Source organism: Heterocephalus glaber, unplaced genomic scaffold (assembly GCF_053883595.1).
Source record: "Heterocephalus glaber isolate CG9 unplaced genomic scaffold, H.glaber_assembly_v1.0 deba00000122, whole genome shotgun sequence".
NCBI classification, from domain to species: Eukaryota; Metazoa; Chordata; class Mammalia; order Rodentia; family Bathyergidae; genus Heterocephalus; species Heterocephalus glaber.
In genome coordinates this window covers 35,991,149-36,013,821 of record NW_028258138.1, presented here as the reverse complement: position 1 = coordinate 36,013,821, position 22,673 = coordinate 35,991,149, and the positions used below count along the sequence as shown (strand labels likewise).

At 34.5% G+C, this 22,673-nt stretch overlaps 1 pseudogene; it reads left to right on the top strand.

Moving 5' to 3' along the window:
• The first annotated feature begins 235 nt into the window (after positions 1-235).
• On the top strand, positions 236-9,379 carry LOC101716265 (small ribosomal subunit protein uS7m pseudogene; annotated as a pseudogene).
• Positions 9,380-22,673: the final 13,294 nt, after the last annotated feature.

Here is a 22,673-nt window from a genome sequence, read left to right as displayed (position 1 = left end):
CTGGTGAAACTGTGGCACTTTTTGCTTTCTATGATTTCACTTCATAATTCTATCATCTTGTTATTTACAGGATGTAATGCATTGTAATATATATTTACTTGACAATTGTATTTCAAGATTTTTGTTTCAGAAAGTAGTTTTAGCAATCTTAGTAGTTTAACATGGAAGGTGTTTAGAGAAAATTATCATAGCTTACAATAACACACATTTATAATCTTATATTGTGTGGGCCATAATGAGAGCTAACCTTACTGTATTTCTGGATGAGGGTCTCATGAAGGTGAGACAGGTATCAAGGTGTGGTTGGATTTAGGAAGGGATATTACTGTGAGAGTTTAACACAGTCCCTCAGGAGCCTTCTAAGAGCAAAATTCTCTCCAAGTGGTAGAGGAAATAGGGTTGGAGAAGTGGGAAGCTTGAGAGGTTGTGAGCAGCTGAGATAGAGTGTGCTGAGGAGCTCAGTGTAGACTGGGACAGCTCAAGGTTGTCCTGGCTGACAGCCAAGGAAAGAATAGGGGCATCTGTCCTATGGCCTCAGAAAACAGAATTTTACCAATAAAAATCATTTTTGTCTCTTTGAAAGTTCACCTCTGTTACATACCTTGAATTGTGAATACATGTATTACAAATTTACTCACATTGTCATAGTCTATAACATGGAAGTAAAAATTTTTACCATTATCCGTGGTTATATTTTTCAAGGATAAAATGAGAATGATATTCCTACTTTTTAGTCTTTTCATAAAGTTTAAAAACAAATTAGTTATTTCTGTGCTTTGAAGTTTTCATAGGTGAATAGGAATATAACAAAAATATAATGAATTGATGGAATAAAATATTTAAGTAATGAGGGCATTTATGTTTTGAAAAGTAGTAACTAATTTTTATAATGTGCTTATATGCAAATTAAAATATTTCTTATTGACTGATTGATTGATTGTTTTTGTGAGACATGGTCTGGCTGTGCACTTCAGGCTGTCCTTGAACATACTATGTAGTCCATACTGGCCTTGAACTTGAAAGGATTCTCCTGCCTCAGCCTCCTGATTGCTAGGACTATAATCATGATCCACCACATCTGCCTAATTATTCTATTTACAAATAGAGAATATGCCTGTTAAAATTTAACTACTATTGTTTTACATAACTATCAATCAGACAAATCAATCACATACGTTGAGAATTTGAAAACTGTTTTGAAATGAAATATTAATGTAATTGAAATTTCATATTTTAATTACCTACTTTATTCAGAATATGATTAAAAGTTTTAAATATTTATTTTGATGAACAAAATGAGATTTCACCATGTGAAAGTACTATACTAAACACTGAAAATGCATCAAATTTGAGAAGTAATAATCCTTAATTTTAGTTTAAAATATAAAACAGTATATATATATATATATATATATATATATATATATATAGCCATAAAGTTAAAGGTTATATAGCAATATTAGTTAATTTGAGAAAATCTGTGATTATGTTTAATCTATAAAATCTTTCCCTTAAATAATTCATTGAAACAATATTAATTATGTAATACCATCAAAGAGGAACAGATTTTTGCCTAACAATCTCTTTGTCATAATATGGAATAACAATAGAAATATATGTGAGAATAAGTTTGTAAATTCTATCAATTCATAAACTTTTTATGAGAAGGAATAAACCTGAAGAATGAAACAGTTGTTCTAACTGCTTTTCAAGTCAGTAAGGACTAGCTATACATGCATCTCATTTACAAAAACACACAAATTTTTTTACATGTTCTCACTTAAAGATGAATAAATGAAAAAATCATTACAAAGTGGATATGAAGGCATTTTATAATGCAAAAGATGCAAAGCAGAATTCTATGGATTTTAAGAAAACATATACTTTTAATAAAGGAAACCACAGTAAAGAAAATTGAACTTTAGGAAGAAATAATTCAGATCAATAATATTTAAGAACTAAGAATTTAGCCATCTCAAAAAGCTATGTTTTGTTCTTTTCACTTTTAATTAATAAATATTTAAGATATGAAAAATTTGAAAATTATTGACACTCACGTGATCACTATTTAACCAAAATAGATATTGAATATTCACTGTAAGTATGAATAAAATCTTTGAAATTAAATTGAAATCTATTTAATAATTCTACATTTCCAGCTAACCTCACTTTTCAGAAATATAAGCTATCCATGCAACTGAAGTTGGCAACTTATATATGATTAAGAAGATTCATAATATATTTGGACCATTTTATATGATTCCTATCAATTTGTGTAACTTTTCAAATTGTTTATTCACATTTTTAAAGTTATTCCCAAATGAATTATGTAGAAATATTTTATTAATTTAATTTCTTTCTTATATAGAGTTGACAACTTTCCAATAAAGGATTAATTTGATTTTCCACTTTTTTGTTTATTTGCTTTGTGGTTTTTATATGGCCTTTTTAAAAAAAATTTTAAATTTTACACCAGCACTGGAGATTGAACTCAGGACCTTGCACTTTCAAGGCAGTCGTGGTACCACTGAGCTAAATCTCCAGCCCTTGCTTTGTGGTTTTTATTGTTTATCTTGTGTACCTTTTTTTGCTTTCCTTTTTATTTTATTTTGTAAGAGTAATTTTTATATCACAAATTGAGAAGATACAGATATTTTCTTTATATCTCCTTCCCCCACTCATGAATAGCATCTCTATTAATCTTTGGTCATTAGAATGCTATATTTATTATAATTGATAAGCCTACATTGCCATGGTTATCAAAATCATAGTTTAAATTGTCACTATTGGTCTGAACATACTGAGTTTTTACAAATAGCCAAGATTGTAGATATTCAGCATTTTAGTACCAACAGAATATTGTTTTACAAATCATCTGTCTGCTATCTATTCATCTAAACCTCCCACTTAATCCATGAAAATCACTGATATTTTCACTATTTCAATATTTTTGCCTTTAACATAGTATGTCTTTGTGTATTCATTTACAGCATTATCTGGATCACTGTAGTTATAGTAATTTTTGAAGTCAGGTCATGTTTATCTTATAACATTATCCTTTTTAAATATTGTTTTGGCTATTTTTGTTTCTTTGGCCACACAGTGAAAATTATCATAATCAGTTTTCCAAAATACACAAAAATATATTTTTAGTATTTCAATAGGAATGTCTTTGTTCTTTTCATTCTCTAATTTTTTTATCAGAGTTTTCATACAGATCATTCATGCATTTTCTTAGGCTTATTATTAATGAATCTCATTTTAGGAGTGCCAGTGTATATAGTGATAGGTGATTTTTTTCCATTAAGTTTATTGGTACATTTTAGGTATTCAATACAGTTACATTCATCATTTGGATTTTGTACCTGTAGGGGTAGGGGGAAGAAAAGAAGGGAATAGAAAAAATATGAGAAAAAAGGTGATTTTTAAATTACACTTGTCTGTTGCTACTATATAAGAATGTGATTAACTTGTACATTAACCTCGTAAGCTGAAAACTTACTATCTTTACTTAATGGTTCTCAGAGTATTTCTGCTGAGTCTTTCTTTACTGCAAAACATCTGATCTGTCTATGGACAGTTTCTCTTCTCTTTTCCTTTTCTTATTATATGTTAAATTTCCTTTTTTGAAGATTGTAGTAGCTAACATATCAACTACGTTGTTGAAAAAGAGAATTGAGAGTGGAAAAGTGGAGTCACAATATTCCATTACTGTTTTTTTTTTCTTTGTTTGTTTGTTTTTGATACTGGAGATCGAACTCGGGACCTTGCACATGCAAGGCAGGCGCTGGAACCACTGAGCTAAATCCCCGGCCCATCCATTACTGATTTTAATGGGAAAATTCTACATTATCACTATTAAATATACTATCTATAGGGCTTTAAAATATATTATTATCAAATAGGTAATTTTTTATTCTCAGTTGACAATAGCTTTTTGGATTATCTATTTTTTTAGTTTTATAACTGTTGTGGTTTAATTTTTATTTTTGCAATATGTACTTACACACATCTTGGCTAGTTAGTACACAGATGTCTTGTGTCTTTGATTATTTTCACTCTTTATGCCTCCCACCCCCTTATCACATATTTCCCCACCTTCCTCCTAATTTGCACAAAATCTACCTCCCTTCTTCCCACCATCCCTCTTTTAATTTGCCCTTTAACTTATTCATAATTTCGGTTTGTCATATGAAAAACATGATATTTAATCTGTTCTAGATTTATTTTATGTAGCATTACGGTCAAAGATTCATCCATCCATTTTTCTATATCTTATTTAAATATATCCTGCTTTAAAAATGAGTATTACTCAATTGTGCATATAAACCATATTTTATTTATCCTTTCCTCTGTTGTTAGGCATTTAGCCTGCTTCAATAACAACTATTATGAATTGTGCTGATATGAACATGGATATGTTTGTATCACTGTAATATTATGTCTTGAATAATTTTGGGAAGACATTCCCAAGAGATACAGCTGAATCAACTAGAATTTCTATTTTAAGTATTTTTACGGAATCTGTGCAATCATTTGCAGAAATGCTGTACTAGTTTACATTCTTACCCACAAAGTAAAATGTTTCCTTTTCCCTGCAACCACTCTCACACTTTCTTTTCAATATAGTGCTTGAAAATTAAGCCACAGCAACCAGGCAAGTGAAAGAAATAAAAGTGGCACTAATAGGGAAGGAAGGAGTCAAACTAATCTTATTCACAGAAGATATAATTATTTACATACAAGACCCTCGCCCCCCAAAAAGAGAGAAAAGCAATCTTGGCAGAGTGGCAGAATACAAGATCAACACAAAAAATTAAGTGTTCCTGTATATCAAAAAGAAACCCATTGAAAACCAAAGTAATCAGGAAAACAATTTTATGCATAGTGACTTAAAAACATTTCAATACCTAGTATTTATCCTAGCCAGGGAAGTGAAAAACCTTCATAATGAAAACTTTACTACTTTGAAAAAGAAGATTAAATAAGATACTAAAAAGGGGAAAAGTTCACCAGTTCCTCGGTAGACAGAGCTAATATTGTCAAAATGACCATATTACTATGCATATATTTCAAACAAAATACCTACAGTATTCACACAACTAGAAAAAACAATCTTAAAATTTATATGGAAATAAAAAAGACCCAGAATTTCCAAAGCAGTCTTGGGAAAAAAGAGTAAAGAAGGAATTATTACAAATTTCAAATTATACCACAAAGATACAATAATGGAAATAGCATGGTACTGGCAAAAAAAAAAATCAAATCTAGTTATGTTGACTAATAGAATAGAATTCAGAATACAGAAACAGCTGTATGCACCTTTGGCCATCTAATTATTGACAAAGGAGCTAAGAACACGAAGTGGAGAAAAGACTAGTTATGAAATGGTTCTAGGAAATCTGGATATCCATGCACAGAAAAGTAAATTCAAATATATCTAGATCCATATCTCTCACTTGTACTAAAATCAAATAAAAATAGATTACTTAAATATGAAAATGTAAGAGATGAATCTGATGGAAGAAATAATTGATAAAACTCTTGAAAATACAAACATATGTAAAGACAGTCTAAATCTTAAATACATAAGAAATAACACTGAGAATCAACAAATGGTATCCAATTAAATTAAAAATTTTTGTGTAAATGAGTCTTTTCATACATTGTTGGATTTTGCTTGCTAATATCCTGTTGAACATTTTTGCCTTTATGCTCATTAAATATATTGATTCATATTATTTTTGTAATGTTTTTTATTTGGGTTTAGGGTGAATCTGCCCTCATAGAAAAAATTAGAAAGAATTATCTCCACTTTCACTGTTTAGAAACTTGTTATGGCTATTCCTTAAGAGTCACATAGGGTTCACCATTGAACTCACCTGGACTGTGTATTTTTAATTCTATTTCTTTCTAGTTATGAGTCTTTTAACTTGTTTAATTTTCCTGTAAGATTTTGAAGAGTGGAGCTTTCAAGGAATTAATCAATTTCTTCTAAGTTATTCTATTTGTTGTCACAGAACTGTGGGTAATGTTATTTTTTAATATCCATTATCCCTCTAATGCTAAAGCTAGTTTTCATACCTGTTGTTTGTGATTAGAACATTCTCTGTTTTTTCTTAGAATAGCTAGACATAAATGTTATTAATCCTTTCAAAATGAAGTTACCAAAATTACTGATTTCATCTATTTGTTTTCTATTTCAATTTTTTGAAGTCTGTTCTGATCTTTATTTCTTTTAGTCTATTTGCTTTGGATTTAATTTTCTGTTCTTTCATTAAGATTATAAATATAATAATGTATATGACTAATTTTAGATCTTTCTTTTATAATATAGGCACAAATGATTATCTAGTACTACTCCTATTTTATTTTACAAATTTTAATAGGCAGTGCTTTCATTTGTATTTGGTTAGTGATAATTTCTCCTTTTCTTGATTTTTATAATCTACATATTATTTAGAATTATGTTGTTTAATCTCCATATATTTGGGTATATTTACAGTTGCCCTTTTTCTCATTGATTTCTATTTTAATTCTATTGTGTCATAAGAATAGATAATTACGTGACCTGAATTTTAAATATCTTCGTGTGTTTATGGCTCAGAAGGATAGCCATTTTGGCGAATGCTCCAACTGTACTAGTTCTCATATTTTCCTCCAGTTTCATTCTATTTTATTACTCATTTCGTCTTTCTCTGGTCATTTTATTTATCTTGATTAAAGACTTTTGGATTTATAATCATTTTTAATGGTGTTGTAGCTAAATATGTTTATTATTAATTTTTTGACATTTGTTTCTCTTACCTTACATTCAATATCTCTTTTCTATTTTCCCATAAGAATGCGCTTCTAAATAACCATGTGTACTATTTAATTTTCTTCCAATGTCCTAGTAAACACTGGAGTAATAATTAATCATAACATTGTAAGCAAGAAATTAAAACTATTAAAATTTACATTTTGCTTATTTTGAAAAAAATTAAAAATTAATTGAAGCTTGTTTCTAATTTTTTTCAATGACTTGAAAATTGGGTTTTTTTGGTTAAATTCTTTTATTGGTACATTTTAGGTATACAGTACATTTATGTTTATCACTGGGTGCTTATACCTGTACATGATGTATCTTGGTTCTTATTTTTTCCCTATTACTTGTGCACCCTTCACCCCTTCCACCCTTCCCTATTTATATTGACTTTATTTCCATTTTTTTTTCTTTTCTCATGATATTTTACAAATGCTGGCGAGGTTGTGGGGGGAAAGAAACCCTTCTCCACTGTTGGTGGGAGTGCAGACTGGTACAACCACTATGGAAATCAGCATGGAGATACATCAAAGAACTAGGAGTAGAGGTCCCATTTGAACCAGCTATTCTCCTGCTGGGTATCTTCCCCAAAGAATTAAAAGAATCATACCACAGTGATATATGTGCACCCATGTTTATAGAGGCACAGTTCATAATAGCCAAAGCTTGGAAACAGCCCAAGTGCCCAGCAACTGGAAACTGGATAAAGAAGATATTTTTTGTTAATAAAATGGAGTACTACTCAGCCATAAAGAAAGAGAAACTAGAGACATTTATAGATAAGTGGATGCATATCAAGGCCATACTCTTAAGTGAAATAAATAGGACACATGTGTAAATACTGAATAGTTTCTCTAGTGTGAGAAACTGAAAATGTAAATAAGAATTAAAATGATTAAAATGAATAATTGATAATGACATGAAAATCTTAGAATAAAACAATTAATGGTGATTAGTAATTACAAAAATGTGATTCCATAGCTTTCTAAAAACTAGAGATTGTCTTTGAATAAAATCTCTCCCAAATTTTGCAGCTTTTGATTGCTATATTTGATTCAAGATTCATTTCATTAAAATCAAAAGTTTCTTAATAAGTTCTTAATCATAGACCCTTTTCCAAATTAACATTAGCTGTTTTTAATATTAGAACTTGTAGATGTGTTTTGGGACCCATCATTCCAACCACTATATATGTACCTTATAAACTAATGAACATAGTTTTTAAATTAAGAATCTTATTATGTATTGTTATTAAAAGTTTGAAACTAGTATTTTTATGGGAGTTACATGGGAGTATGAAGTAGAAGAATTTCTGCTAACAAATAGTACAAAATTATATCATTTGAAAAGATGGTTAGAAGTTTTCTGTTTTTTTTCTCTGAAAGTACTTATATTGGGGAGCTATTAATATAATTTATTCAATTATATTTAATTTTTCAAAGGTATTGATTCTAAGTATTGAGAGGATTAGTATTTTAATTCACTTGTAATTTGACAGCTGATTATTTAATATTTCCGTAAACCCTTCAGCATCATGAAAAAACATCAAGATTATCTGATCTTTTATTGAAAATGTATCCATTTATCGGTGCTAAACTTTTGTAGACTACATCTGAAATTAACCAACTCTCTTATACAATAAGCACTATATATCAATGTCCCTTACATTTGTTTTTACATATATGCTATTTCTATTAATGTTCCTTTATTTGCTATATAATAATAATGTTTATTATTGCTCTATTCTTTTTAAAGGTTAGAACTGATGTTCCCTTGCTTGTGCTCTACAATGTGTTAGTTAAGAAATATATTCATTTTCGGTGGTCCTGGCCCAGCCTGGTCCCAGGAGTCACCTGCTCTGTCTGGTGTGTTCCAGGGCCAACCCAGGTGAGATGGAGCTGCTATGGTCCTGAATTCAGAAATCCTCTAGTTGATAAACATTACCACAAGCCCAAGACCGAGCTCACTGAGGAGGAAAAATATGACCAGGAGCTCAAGAAGACTCAGCTCATCAAAGCAGCCCCAGTGACGACAACATGCTCTGTGTTTGCAGACCCAGTGATCAGTAAATTCACCAACATGATGATGAAAGGAGGAAATAAAATACTATCCTGATCCCTCATGACCCAGACTCTAGAATCTGTGAAATTTGAAAAGTACCATGCTGTTTTTGCAGAGGAACAAGCAACCATCGAATGCAACCCCTACATGATCTTCCACCAAGCACTGAAAAACTGTGAGCCTGTCATTGGCCTATTACCCATCCTCAAGGGTGGCCATTTCTACCAGGTCCCTGTGCCCCTACCTGACCAGTGTCACCGATTCCTGACCATGAAGTGGATGATCACTGAGTGCCTAGATAATAACCACCATCGGACATTGATGTCAGAGAAGTTGTCACATGAGCTGCTGCAGGCTTTTCACAATCAGGGCCCTGTGATCAAGAGGAAGCAGGACATGCACAAGATGGCTGAGACCAACCATGCCCTGGCCCTTTACTACTGGTGGAGAGAAAGGAGAGGGTCTGGGAAGAGCCCGAGACCCTCTACCCTACTGAAAAGTCCCTGTATGTAAAGGATGTGGTTCCAAGCTGGGCATGATGGTACATGTCTATAATCCCAGTACTTGGGAGGGTGAGGCAGGAGGATTTTTAGGTGTTAGAGGCCTGCCTGGACTACAAAGTAAGTTCAAGGACAGCTTGAACTACTTAGGGAGACCTTGTCTCAAAACAAAATAACAGGGACACCCTACCGAGGTCCTGAGTCATGCGGAACACTGAATAAGCCCGCCACAGACAGGCAGGTCTGTGCACGCCCTACTGAGGTCCCAAGTTAAGCAGAACATGCCAAATCAGCCCACAGCCCAGAAACAATCCACTGGACACCACCCCTCACCCCCGGCTCCTCTGTAGAGCCACCTGGTTTCACACTACAAAGATGCAGAGGACACAAGTCCACCAGACCATGGTACTGAGTCCTGCTGCTCTGGGCCTAGAGGTAGGGGCTTTTGAGCCATGGTCCCACTGCTCCTGGTCCAGAAGAAGGGGCTTCCTGGACACCAGACCTCCTGCTGCATCCAGCCCAGAGGAAAGAGCTTTTGGGCCACCTTCTGTCCTGCCACTCCTGGCCCAGAGGAAGGGGCTTCTGGACAACCATCCATCCCACTACTCCCGGCCCAGAGGTAGAAGCTTCTGAGCTGCCATCACACTGGTCCAGGACCATAGGAAGGGGTTTCCCAGCCACCATCCCTCCCGCTGATCGCAGGCCACAGGAAAGGGCTTTTGGGCAACCATCTCTACCACTGCTCTTGGCCCCTGTCCCACCTCTCCAAGCTCATAGGAGGTAATCTGTGCAGGCACCAACAGCCCCCCCCCCTTCCAGTTGAAATGAGAAAACAGATAAATAAGTCTCAAAACCATACTTCCAGATGACCTACAACAACCCCAAAGGGAAATGAGATTGAACACTCTGATAATCACCTGGACCCACTGAACTGGCAACAAAAGGGGATCTGGAAAAAATGAAATCAGAAATCATTTCTCAGATAACAGGAGAAATTGTGCCCCTAGTGCAAGACAGGATTAATAAATCTAGAGAGGAGCTGAAAAACATGATGGAATCCCAAAATAGGAAACAAATGGAATCCATAAAACAGATGCAAATAGATTTCCAGGACATGAAAAACTCCACTGAAAGTCTACACAGCAGAATGAGCCAATGTGAGGACAGAATTTCAGATATAGAAGATAAGATTGCAATTAGTGACCAGGAAAAGAAAAAATGCTTCAAAATTATAAGGGAACATGAGAAATCAATCCAGGAGCTGCTAGATGATGCAAAGAAGAATAACATAAGACAGATTGGAGTCAATGAGGAAACAGGAGAGAGCGGAGATGATATAAAAAAATCTCTTCACAGAAATAATGGCAGAAATCTTTCCAAGTAGGGGAAAAGAGCTTGACATACAGATAAGTGAGTCATATAGAACTCCAAATAGCCTTGATCAAAACAAATCTACACATAGGCATATAATTGTTAAGATTCCAGAAATTCAACAGAAGAACAAAGTTCTACAAGCAGTTAGAGAAAAAAAATAAATCACATACAAAGGAAAGCCCATTAGAATCACAGCAGACTTCTCAATACAAACCATCAAGGTAAGGAGAGCTTGGAGTGACATATACGAAGCCCTAAAAGTAAACAGCCTCCAACCCAGATTGATGTACCCTGCAAAACTATCTTTTAAAATTGATGGAGAAATAAGATACTTTCATGACAAAGAGCACCTTAGGAACTTCGTGAATACCAAACCAGCACTCCAAAGAATTTTACACAATATCCTAGGAACAGATATTGAGGATCACAACCCAGGAAGCAAAGCAGAATGAACTCATCTGGCATGACAAGAAATTAAATGTAAAGGGGGAGGACTCAACAAAAAGAAAAGTCATGGCAATGACAAGTCATTATGTTTCAGTTATGACCATTAAAGTTAATGGTCTCAATTCACCAATCAAAAGAAATAGACTGACAGAATGGGTCAAGAAGCAAAATCCAACAATATGCTGCATACAAGAAACACACTTAATTCAAAAGGAAACTCGTAGACTGAAAGATAAAGGGTGGAAAACAGTACTCCATGCTACAGGAACCCCCCAAAAAGCAGGAGTAGCTATCCTCTTGGTAGATCAAGTAGATTTCAAGCCAACACTGATTAAGAGAGATGAAGAAGGACACTACATCCTTGTAAAGGGAAGAATCCAAGAGGAAGAGATGACAATCATAAATATCTATGCACAAACCACTAGTGCACCCAACTACATAAAAAAAATGCTAACAGAAAAAGTCATATACACACTAATACAATTGTAGTGGGGGACCTCAACACCCCACTGTCACAAATAGATAGATCAACTAGAAAAAAAATAAGTAATGAAATACTAGAACTCAATCAAACTCTTGAACAAATGAACTTAACAGATGTTTGCAGAGTCTTCCACCCCACAAAATCAGAATACACATTCTTCCCAGCTGCACATGGGTCATTCTCCAAAATAGGCCACATACTCACACATAGAACACGTTTAAGTAATTGCAAAGGAATTGAAGTTGTCCCCTGTATACTATCAGACCATAGTGCGATGTAATTGGAGATCCATAGCCAAAGAAACTGAATAAATTTCATAAACACATGGAAATTGAACAACACACTTCTGAAAAACCAATGGGTCATAGGGGAAATTAAAGAAGAAATCAGACAGTTCCTTCAATTAAATGACAATGACAATACAACATATTGGAATCTATGGGACACAATGAAAGCAGTCTTAGGGAAATTCATAGCAGTGAATATGCATATTAGGAAAACAGAATGAGCCCAATTAAACAACCTGATGCTGCATCTCAAGCTTCTAGATAAACAAGGACAGGACAACTTCAGAGCTAATACAAGGGAAGAAATTATAAAGATCAGAGGAGAAATCAATGCAATGGAGACTAAGAGAATGATACAAAAAATCAATGAAGCCAAGAGTTGGTTCTTCAAAAGAATCAACAAAATTGACAAAGCCTGAGCCAAACTTATCAGAAAAAGGAAAGAATAGGCCCACATCCATTCAATTAGGAATGAAAAGGGTGAAATTACAACAGACTCAGCAGAAATCCAGAGGATCATCAATACCTACTTCCTGAACTTATGCGTCAATAAGATGGACAACACAGAAGAAATGGACAGATTCCTAGATACATGTGAATTACCAATGTTGAACGAAGACCTAAAAATTCTAAACAACCCAATATCAACCAATGAAATTGAAAATATAATTAAATCTTATCAACTAAGAAAAGCCTGACCCCTGATGGCATCACTGCTGAATTCTAGAAGACATTTAGAGGGGAACTACTGCCACTACTGTTTAAACTCTTCAATGAAATTGATGGAGAAGCAATACTTCCAAATTCATCCCTGGAAGCAAGCATCACTTTGATCCCCAAAGCAGTGAAAGACCCAACTGAAAAGGAGAACTCTAGGCCAATCTGAATAATGAACATAGATGCAAAAATCCTTAATAAGATAATGGCAAACAGGATGCAGAAGATTATCAAGAAGATCATACACTCTGATCAAGTGGGATTCTTCCCAGGGATGCAGGGATGTTTCAATATATGAAAATCAATCAATGTAACACAATATATCAATAGAGCCAAGGACAAAAACCATATGATTATCTCCACAGACACAGAAAAAGCATTTGACAATATCCAACATGCATTTATGATAAAAACCCTACAAAATATTGGAATAGATGGTCTCTGCCTCAAACTGATAGAAGCCATCTATGAAAAACCAATAGCCAATATCACACTAAATGCTCAAAAACTGAAATCCTTCACACTAAAATCAGGAACAAGACAAGGATGTCCACTATCACCACTCTTGTTCAATATAGTTCTGGAAAAATTAGCCACAGCAATTAGACAAGAGAAAGAAATAAAAGGAATAAAGATAGGCAATGAATAAGTCAAATTGTCATTATTTGCAGATGACGATACTCTATATAGAAGACCCCAAGAACTCCACCAAAAGTCTTCTAGACTTAATAACCAAATTCAGTCAAGTAGCTGGTTACAAGGTCAACACACAAAAATCAATAGCTTTCTTCTACACTAATGACAGACTCACTGAGAGAGAAATAGGGCAAATAATTCCTTTCACAATAGCATCCAAAAAACTGAAATACCTAGGAATCAACCTAAGGAAAGAAATCAAAGACCTCTTCTCTGAAAACTATGGCACTCTGAAAAGAGAGATTAAAGATGATATCAGAAAATGGACAGACATCCCCTGCTCCTGGGTAGGAAGGATTAATATAGTGAAAATGGCCATACTTCCAAAACTGCTATATAGATTTCATGCAATTCCAATTGAGATCCCAGCAGTATACTTCATAGACCTCGAGAAAACAATCCAAAAATTCATTTGGAACAAGAAGAGACCCAGAATAGCAAAAGCAATTCTAGGTAACAGAGACATGGCAGGGGGTATCACAATCTGCAACCTGCAACTATACTACAAAGCTACTGTGATAAAAACAGCATGGTACTGGGAAAGAAACAGACCTGAGGACCAGTGGAACAGATTAGAAGATGCAGAAACAATGCCAGACACACTCAGCCATCTCATCTTTGACAATGGAGCCAAACACCCTCACTGGAAGAAAGATAGCCTCTTTAATAAATGGTGCTAGAAAAATCGGGCTTCAACTTGCCAATGACTAAAACTAGACTTATATCTCTCAGCATGCACTAAACTAAAATAGAAATGGATTAAAGATCTAAATATTAAAAATAGAAACTGTGAAACAGTTGGAACAGAGGTTAGGTTGATCCCTTGAAGACATCAGTGTAAGTAAAGATTTTATGAACAAAATTTCAGTTACCCATGAACTAGCTCAAACAATCAATAGATGGCATCTCTTCCTATTAAAAAGCTTCTGCACAGCAAGAGAAACCACCAGCAGTGTGAAGAGAAAACCCACAATGTGGGAAAAAATTTTCACCTGCTGTTCCTCAGACAAAGGTCTACTATCTAGAATCTATAAAGAACTTAAAAAGATCAGACCTCCCAAATTAAAGACCCAATCCAAAAATGGGCATCTGAAATGAACAGACATTTTTCAGAAAAAGAAGTAGAAGTAGTAAATAAATACATGAAAAAATGTTCAACATCACTTTTCATTTGAGAGATGGAAATGAAAACAATGCTGAGATTCCACTTCACTCCAGAAAGAATGGCTGCTATCATGAAGTCAACCAATAACAAATGATGGTGGGGCTGTGGGGAAAGAGGAACCCTGCTCCATTGCTGGTGGGAGTGTAGACTGGTGCAAGCACTGTGGAAATCAGTATGGAGATACCTCAAAGAACTAGGACTGGAAGTCCCATTTGATCCCGCTATTCCACTGCTGAGGATCTTCCCCAAAGAATTAAAAGTATCATACCACAGTGATATATGTGCTCCCATGTTCATAGCAGCCCAGTTTGTGACAGCTAAAACTTGGAAACAGCCCAGATGCCCATCAACTGGGACCAGATAAAGAAAATGTGGTTTTTTTGTAAAATGGAGTACTACTCAGCCATAAAAAATGAGAAATTAGTGACATTTATAGCTAAGTGTATGCACATTGAGGTGATACTCTTAAGTGAAATAAATAGGACACACATGTATAAATACTGAATAGTTTCTCTGGTGTGAGAAACTGAAAGTGTAAATAAGGACTAAAATGTATAATAGGTAATGTGAAATAGGAAGAAAAGGGGCAAAGGGGAAGGAAGTGGGAGGGCTAGGGGAAAGGATAGAAGAGAATGGGATTAATATGAGAAAATGGAAAAATAGGAACAAAATCTTTGTAAATAGGGAGGACTGGAGGGGTTGAAGGGAGGGCTGGGGAAGGGTGAAAAATAAGAACCAGGAGAGACTATGTAAAGGTGCAAATTTCCAATGATGAATGTCGTTATATTGTATATCTAAAATGTACCAATGATTAGAATGAATAATCAATAATGCAATATAGGAAGAAAAGGTCCAAAGGGTTAGGGTAGGGGGAGGGGCAGGAGAAAGGAAAGAAGGGAAAGGAAAAATGCTGAGAAATGGAAAAAATGGAAATAAATTCTTTGTAAATAGGGAAGGGTGGAGGGGGTGAAGGGAGGGCTAGGAGTGGGGAAAAAAATAAGAACCAAGATACAGTATGTAAAGGTACAATTCTCAATGAGAAACGTAATTGTATTGTGTACCTACAATGTCCCAATAAAAGAGTTTAATAAAGTATAAAAAAAAAGAAAGAGTAATGTCAGAGAATATACAAGATATGTGCTCTTTGAAACATAAAAACAAAACAAAACAAAAAAACCAAAACAATGACACAAAGGCTATAATTCCTTTTTGAGAAGGAGGGAGCAGCCTGTTTATTGTCCATGAACCCTTTGTCTGTGGGACTGGAACTGGCTGTCTGTGACCCATCTTCTTATAAAGAGGAAACATTGACTTGGGAATTTCCTCTGAGAAACTCAGGGCCCAGTCTCCCCTTTCCTCAGCTCAAGACAGAGCTTTGGATGTGAATGGAAGAAGCTGTAGCATCAGAAGACACTTGGGCTGGGGATTTAGCTCAGTGGTTCTGATGCCTGCCTTGCAAGCGCAAGTTCCCAAGTTCAATCCCCAGTACCAAAAAAAAAAAAAAAAAAAAGACACTTGCCCTTTATTAGAAAATCCTCTCCCTGATACAGAAGTACCATTGATTAAAGCTCATTGGAGGAAATTTAAAAAAAAAAGCAAATATATTCATTTTTCTACCCAAAATTAACATGGTGATATCTTTTTTGCAATTTGATGTTTGGGGGATGTGATTTTTGTCAAATTCTATACTATACAAAGTCGTGCAGGTGGGTTTTCCTTGTAGGATTGATTGCTTTATATGCCGCAGCAGAGAGATTGTTCTTTCTCTCCTGGTGGAAACTCAGAGAAGTAAAGTCTTCACAGTCTGATTATGGGCAGCTAGAAGACAACAGAAGAGGTTTTAATGCGAAACCAGCAAAGGCAACATCTCATCTTGAACTTCCAGTCTCCAAAACTGTAAGAAATGAGTGCCTGTTTAAGTCGTCAATTTATGGTGTTTTGTTAAGGAAGCCTGAGCTGATCAATACAGATGTAAGGAATTAAACTGAAATGTCTGCAATTAAAATTTTATTGCATAATATTTTATTTAATTGTTTGTAATTATAAGAGAAATTAGTGTAATTATTTTCTAATGTGGGTGTGGTGGACCATGCCTATAACCTCAGCATACTGGGAAGGAGACTGGCTGAGGTAGAAAGACTTCAATTTCAAGCCCAGTCTAAGTAATTTATCCACTTAGTGAAACTCTTTTTCCAATTAAAAATAAATAGATAAAAGGTGCTGGAGATGTAGTTCAGTGCAATGACTCTGCCATTAATCCCCAATATTCCAAAAGAAAAAAAAGAAAGAAAACAAGTTAATTTAGACATTTTAAAAAATAGTAGATGTGTTAGTGCCTAAATAATACATTTAAGCGATAACACCCTGATACACAGATTGTAAATAGACTTTATCTATGAATGACTTGAATATAAATAACTGCTTTTCCATCTCATTTATTATTTAACCATCTGTGATGAAAATATTATATTAAAGACTTTAAAAAATTAAGACTGTAAAACAATATGTAAAGGTTAAAATACATAAGAAAATTGCAACAACAATATTCTAGAGATTATTTTTAATACCAGATATATTGAAATCACATTAAAATCTGCTTAATTTTGTTAGTTTTTAATCTAGTGTTGTTGATTTGTTGAAATTTCCATATGATCTTTATAATGAGCTTGTCAATATTTAGAAGGAAGAGATTACTGGGATTTTGTTTTGTGTTGTATTGCTTCTGTAGATCATATCAGCTATAATTACATCGTCCAATTTATGAATGTAGTATATTTCTTAATTTATTGTTTTGTCTTTATTTTATTGACATTCTATGGTTTACATGCATTTTGTACATTTGTTGTTAGATGTATACCTATGTATTTCGGTTCTGGCTTTTGTAAATGACATTTTTAAAAATATAAGATGACAAAGAAATATAGGAACATAATATCATAGACTGCCAACATTTGGATCTAACATTGTTATGTACCAACAAGATGTCAGTAGCACAATCTCAGGTGTTAATAACCAGATGTCTCCAGATATTGCCAAATGTCTCATAGAATACAAAATTACTTATGGTTGAGAATTTCTTACCTACATATTTTTATCAGAGTAAAAATTTATTGCTCTGATAAGCATATATGATTTCATATTCCTCTTATTTCTTTTTCCATCCTGCTTAACTTTGTGTGCTATGCCCCAAGAGACCATTTTCTGGTAGTTCTTCCAATATATCCCACTATTACGTCTATTCAAGTCTTATTTGTGTAGTGATACAGATAGAAGTTTAGTATTATGATTAAGCTTAGTATTATAAAGACATTAACTTTTTGGCTTTGCAAGTGTTTGTGCACCTAATCCACAGATGGTCATCTTTCCTATCCCTCATGTGTAGCAGGTGATAATTGGAGTCCTTATGCTATAGTTCTGAAAACTGGTTATATTAGTATTATTATCTTTCAGTTCACCTGTAAGTTAGGTGGATCAGTAGTAATATTCCTTCTTCTTTCCCAGTAGTGAAGTGAGCCATAAGTTTTGCTGCCTTTATTCTGCAGATTAGTTCTTTTTATTTCATAAACAAAATAGGAAAAGGGATCAGGTAGGAGTTCCCAATAGCCTTAAACAATATTCTGCACTAACTTGGGCATCTTGTTCATATTTTTCCCAAATCTCCTTGTAAAACCCTTCCTTACTTTCTACCAAAAGAAGTCTTAATTCAATAGAAGCCACTTTCTGACTTCTGCAATTTAGAGCTTTGTACTATGATTTTCAAATAATGTGTTATCATTACTCATCTGTCTTAGACAGCTTGGGCTACTGTAACAAATTGCCATAGACTGGGGGGCTATAAATTATATTCCTCACATTTATGAAGACTGGGAAATCCAAGATGAAGTTGCCAGGAGATTGTTTAGGGCTTGCTTTCAGGCTGGAGCTGGATGTCTTCATGTTTATAACTTTTTTTCTTTCTTTGATGAAGACATTAATCCTATTTATGAGAGATTGTTTTTCTTCATGACACAATTGTCTTCTACTGACTCCACTTTAAAATATCATCATTCTTGGAATTAAAATTCAATATTTTAATAAGGAGGCACAAATATTGATTTTATAATATAATTCAGAGATAAAGTATATCATTCAAAGAAGTTCCCCAGTGACCTACTCCAACTGGATCTCACTATCTGACCTCCCATTAGGCTATGAATTCATGAATGGGTTAATTTACTGTGGAAGTAAACATCCTCATACTGCAGTCACATCACTAAGCTTCATCATTGCCTCACTGAAAGAACAATTGAGCCTTCAAACAATATGTGAGTCTGTGGGGGGACATCTCCTAAGTACCCACAGCAGACAGTATCAGATTAAAAAATTCATCAAAATTCTTTCAGTCTTTATTGCTTGTGATAGAAGCACAATGAAAGTTTATTTTTAAAAATAAAAGACCAGAAGTAGATCAAGAGAAAGTGTCAAATGTATAGCTTCATTTATTCTTGATAATGTTAATGCTAAATAATATGTTAAATACACATCTTGTTCGTTTTGTATGTTTATGTAGGGCATTTCTTTGTTTTTTAAAAAAGAAATTGTTCTTCATTTCTTTACAAACTTTATTATGTTTATCTTTGATTGCAGTTACAGTACTAAAAACATGAGTTCCAAAATTCTAATCTAAGAACATTAAAAAAAAAATCATCTTCAAAGCCAACATTTTGCTGAGCAGATTTGAAAACAAACTATCATCCCTAAGGAGCCATTAAGCATGTCTTCTTTTTTCACGCTTAAAGAGCAAAGAAAATCTCTTCCTGGTAAGCACTATTGACAGTCATGACCGTCTGGCAGCTTATTTCATTAAAAATAGCTGTAATCTATGTCTCTTCATTTTTACAGATGCCCAAGCAGCTGCAGTATACTATTACACTTATATGTACTGATGTGAAAAATACATTTAAAACATTTTTATGTTGAAAACATTAAAACCATATTGTTTATTATTAGTTTGAGAAGTGGAGATTCTTTTAACACCTTTCTTCTTTAATGTTATTTAATTTAATGATCTACCTTTTGCTGAGATCACTGTCTCCTGTGAAACCTTGTAGACATATATGTGTAGCTCTATATCTTTTTCTATGTTCATCGGTCAGTTGATTTGGCCTTATTCACACAACAAAGTAAGTATGAAGGGATCTTATAGTTTTGTTGAACATTTCCATATTAACTTGTTTCAAATTTTAAAATAATGGTCATTTCATATATGCTACATATGAAATATACATAATAAAATAATACAGTCATTAGATATTTTGTGTATAACATATAAAAACACATATGTAATTTATACACCCATACATAAACTATTTACATGTAAGTAAAAATATGAATAAATATATAATCTCACTAGAAACAGCTTTTTTGATTTCCTATCCCTGGATGGTGATTAAGAGTTTTTTGCAATGTCTTACAATCCTTCAAACAACTCTAGTATTAAAGACACTCATACTAACTAAAGTATTTTTAAGCTATATTTAGAGTGCTGAAGTTTTTGTCACAGTATTAGTTTTAATTTAGCTTAATAAAATGAAAACACATGGGCGTGGGCAAAGCACCTAGAACTGACTGAGCCCAGCTCTGTCTGTCTGGCTAAGCCTACTTGTGACCAAGAGCTGGAAAAGACCCCCTGGGCCTGTCCACCAGCCACCCCTGGAGTCACAGGGGCGCTTACAATGACAGAGCCCCCCCCCCCAGCACACACACTGCCTTTGTCCTCTTGGGTGTGCAGCTACCTGGTTCCAGACTACAGAGGCACAGAGGGACATAAAGGCCATTTTCCTGAGCTGCAGATGTGAACAAGAAAGAGGGCTTCTTTCAGGCTACCTGATGATACCTGAAGCCCACTGGAAAAGTGAAGAGAATCTCTGAAGTAAAGGCACACCAGACCACTGTACTTGGTAAGTTAGTGGGATCATCACCTACCATCAGAACCTGCACTATCTTCAGGGGGAAGGCAGCTGAAACCTGCAATAGAACCTTGCACAGTTCAACGCTGCAGGAGAAGAGGGAGCTCAACTTGGGACTTGCAGCCAGAAATCCGCCTGAATCTAATGGGTCTGTGACTCACTTACTGAGACTCACTGACTTATAACTGCACACTGCTGACCACGTTGTCTATTGTGACAGAAGAGACATGCCCTGAAGGAGGCCCTTCATTTTCTTTTGTTTCAAATTTTCAAAATTACCACTATTTTATTGCTCTTATTTTTAATTCTTTTTACTTTCTTTTTCTACTCTTAAAATTTTATTTTTCTCTTTTTCTTTCTTTCCTCTTTTCTTTCTCTCACTCATTTCCTTGATGTCCCACTTTGTTCTTCATCTCCCTTTGCTTTCCTGTTCTGGCCCTAATTCATATTTCTTCTTTGTTTTTCTTGTCTTCTCGCTCCTCTCATCTGTGTCCTCTGCCTCACTGCTAACCTTCCCCTATTCTTCTACCTACTTACCTATCCCTCTCTCCCCAGCTCCGTCTAAATCCCCATTCCAAAGGGTAAAGTTACTGTATAGAAGAGTTTATTCACTATAAACATATGTTGAGTTGGTCCTTGATTTTTATTTAATTTGCACAGTTAAAGGTGATAAATTAATAATTACCACAAATTGTCACTTTCTATGAGGTACTTGATGCAATTGTGTTGCTAATTGTATCACTTGGGCTAAGGTGTTGTGATTGATCTAATCAGTTCTCCTTTGTGGTATAATGAAAATGAGACAGCCTCAGAGTCATTAGAGACTCAAAACCTAAAGACCAGCTATATCTGGAAGACACCTCTGAGAAGCAATCATTCCATAAGGGTTTTAAACACACTAACAAAGATACTTACAATAAGCAACTTCAAAATATCAACCCAGGAATGCAACCAAGGACAGTACCAAAAACAAAAATGAGAGGACGTTTAAGCAAGTCACAAACTCATACTTCCACCCCACAAAAGGCAAATTCTGTGGGAAATGAGGTGGAAAAATCTGATAATCAACCACCTGGATACCCTGAACTGATAGAACAGGAAAAAAAATGAGGGTATAGAAAAATTCAAAGCAGAAATAATCTCCCAGATAACTACAGAGATGGTGAGCAGAGTGAAAGACATGATTACAGGTTCTAGAACAGAAACAGATTAAAAAAATAGATGAGCTCAGAACCATACTAGAAGCCATGAATGCCCAGCATAAGAAAGAAATGGAAACCATGGAAAAGATCCAGATATTCAGGAGATTAAAACTCCACTGAAAGCATGCAGAGCAGATTAAGGGAATGTGAAGATAGAATATCAGATATAGAAGACAGGATTGCAGTGAAGGACCATGAAAACAGAGATTTTTTTTTTTTTTTCATTTTTTGGAACTGGGGATCAAACTTGGGTCCTTGTGCTTGCACAGCAGGCAGGGAAACCACTGAGCTAAATCCCTGGCCCCTCAGAGATTTCTTAAAAATAGTGAGGTACCACAGGAAATCTCTCCAACAGCTGCTAGATGATGAAAAGAAGAATGACATAAGACTGATAGGAGTCCACGAAAAAAAAAAGACAAAGTACAGTTGACATAAAAAAAAATACTGTTCACAGAAGTAATAGTGGAAAACTTCCCAGACAGAGGTGGAGAATTGGACATACAGATAAGTGAGGCATATAGAACTCCAACCAGCCATGATCAAAAAAAATCTACACTTAGACATATAATAGTCAAGATCCCAGAAACCCAACAGAAGAACAAAATCCTACAAGTAGTTAGAGAAAAGAAACAAATCACCTACAAAGGAAAGCCCATCAGAATCATGGCAAACTTCTCAACACAATCCTTCAAATCAAGGAGAACCTGGAGTGAAGTATTTCAAGACCTAAAAGAAAATAACTTCCAACCTAGACTGTTGTATCCTGCAAAATTATCTTTCAAAATCATTGGGGAAATTAGATACTTCCATGACAAAGAACACTTGAGAAATTTCATGAACACCAAACCAGCACTCCAAACAATTCTAAGCAATATCCTAGAAAAAGACAATGAAGGTCACAACTCCATGAGGCCCAACAGAGGGAAGTCACCAGCAAAGGTAAGACACTAAAGGGAAAGAAGGAAAAATAAGAAATAAAAGAGCCAA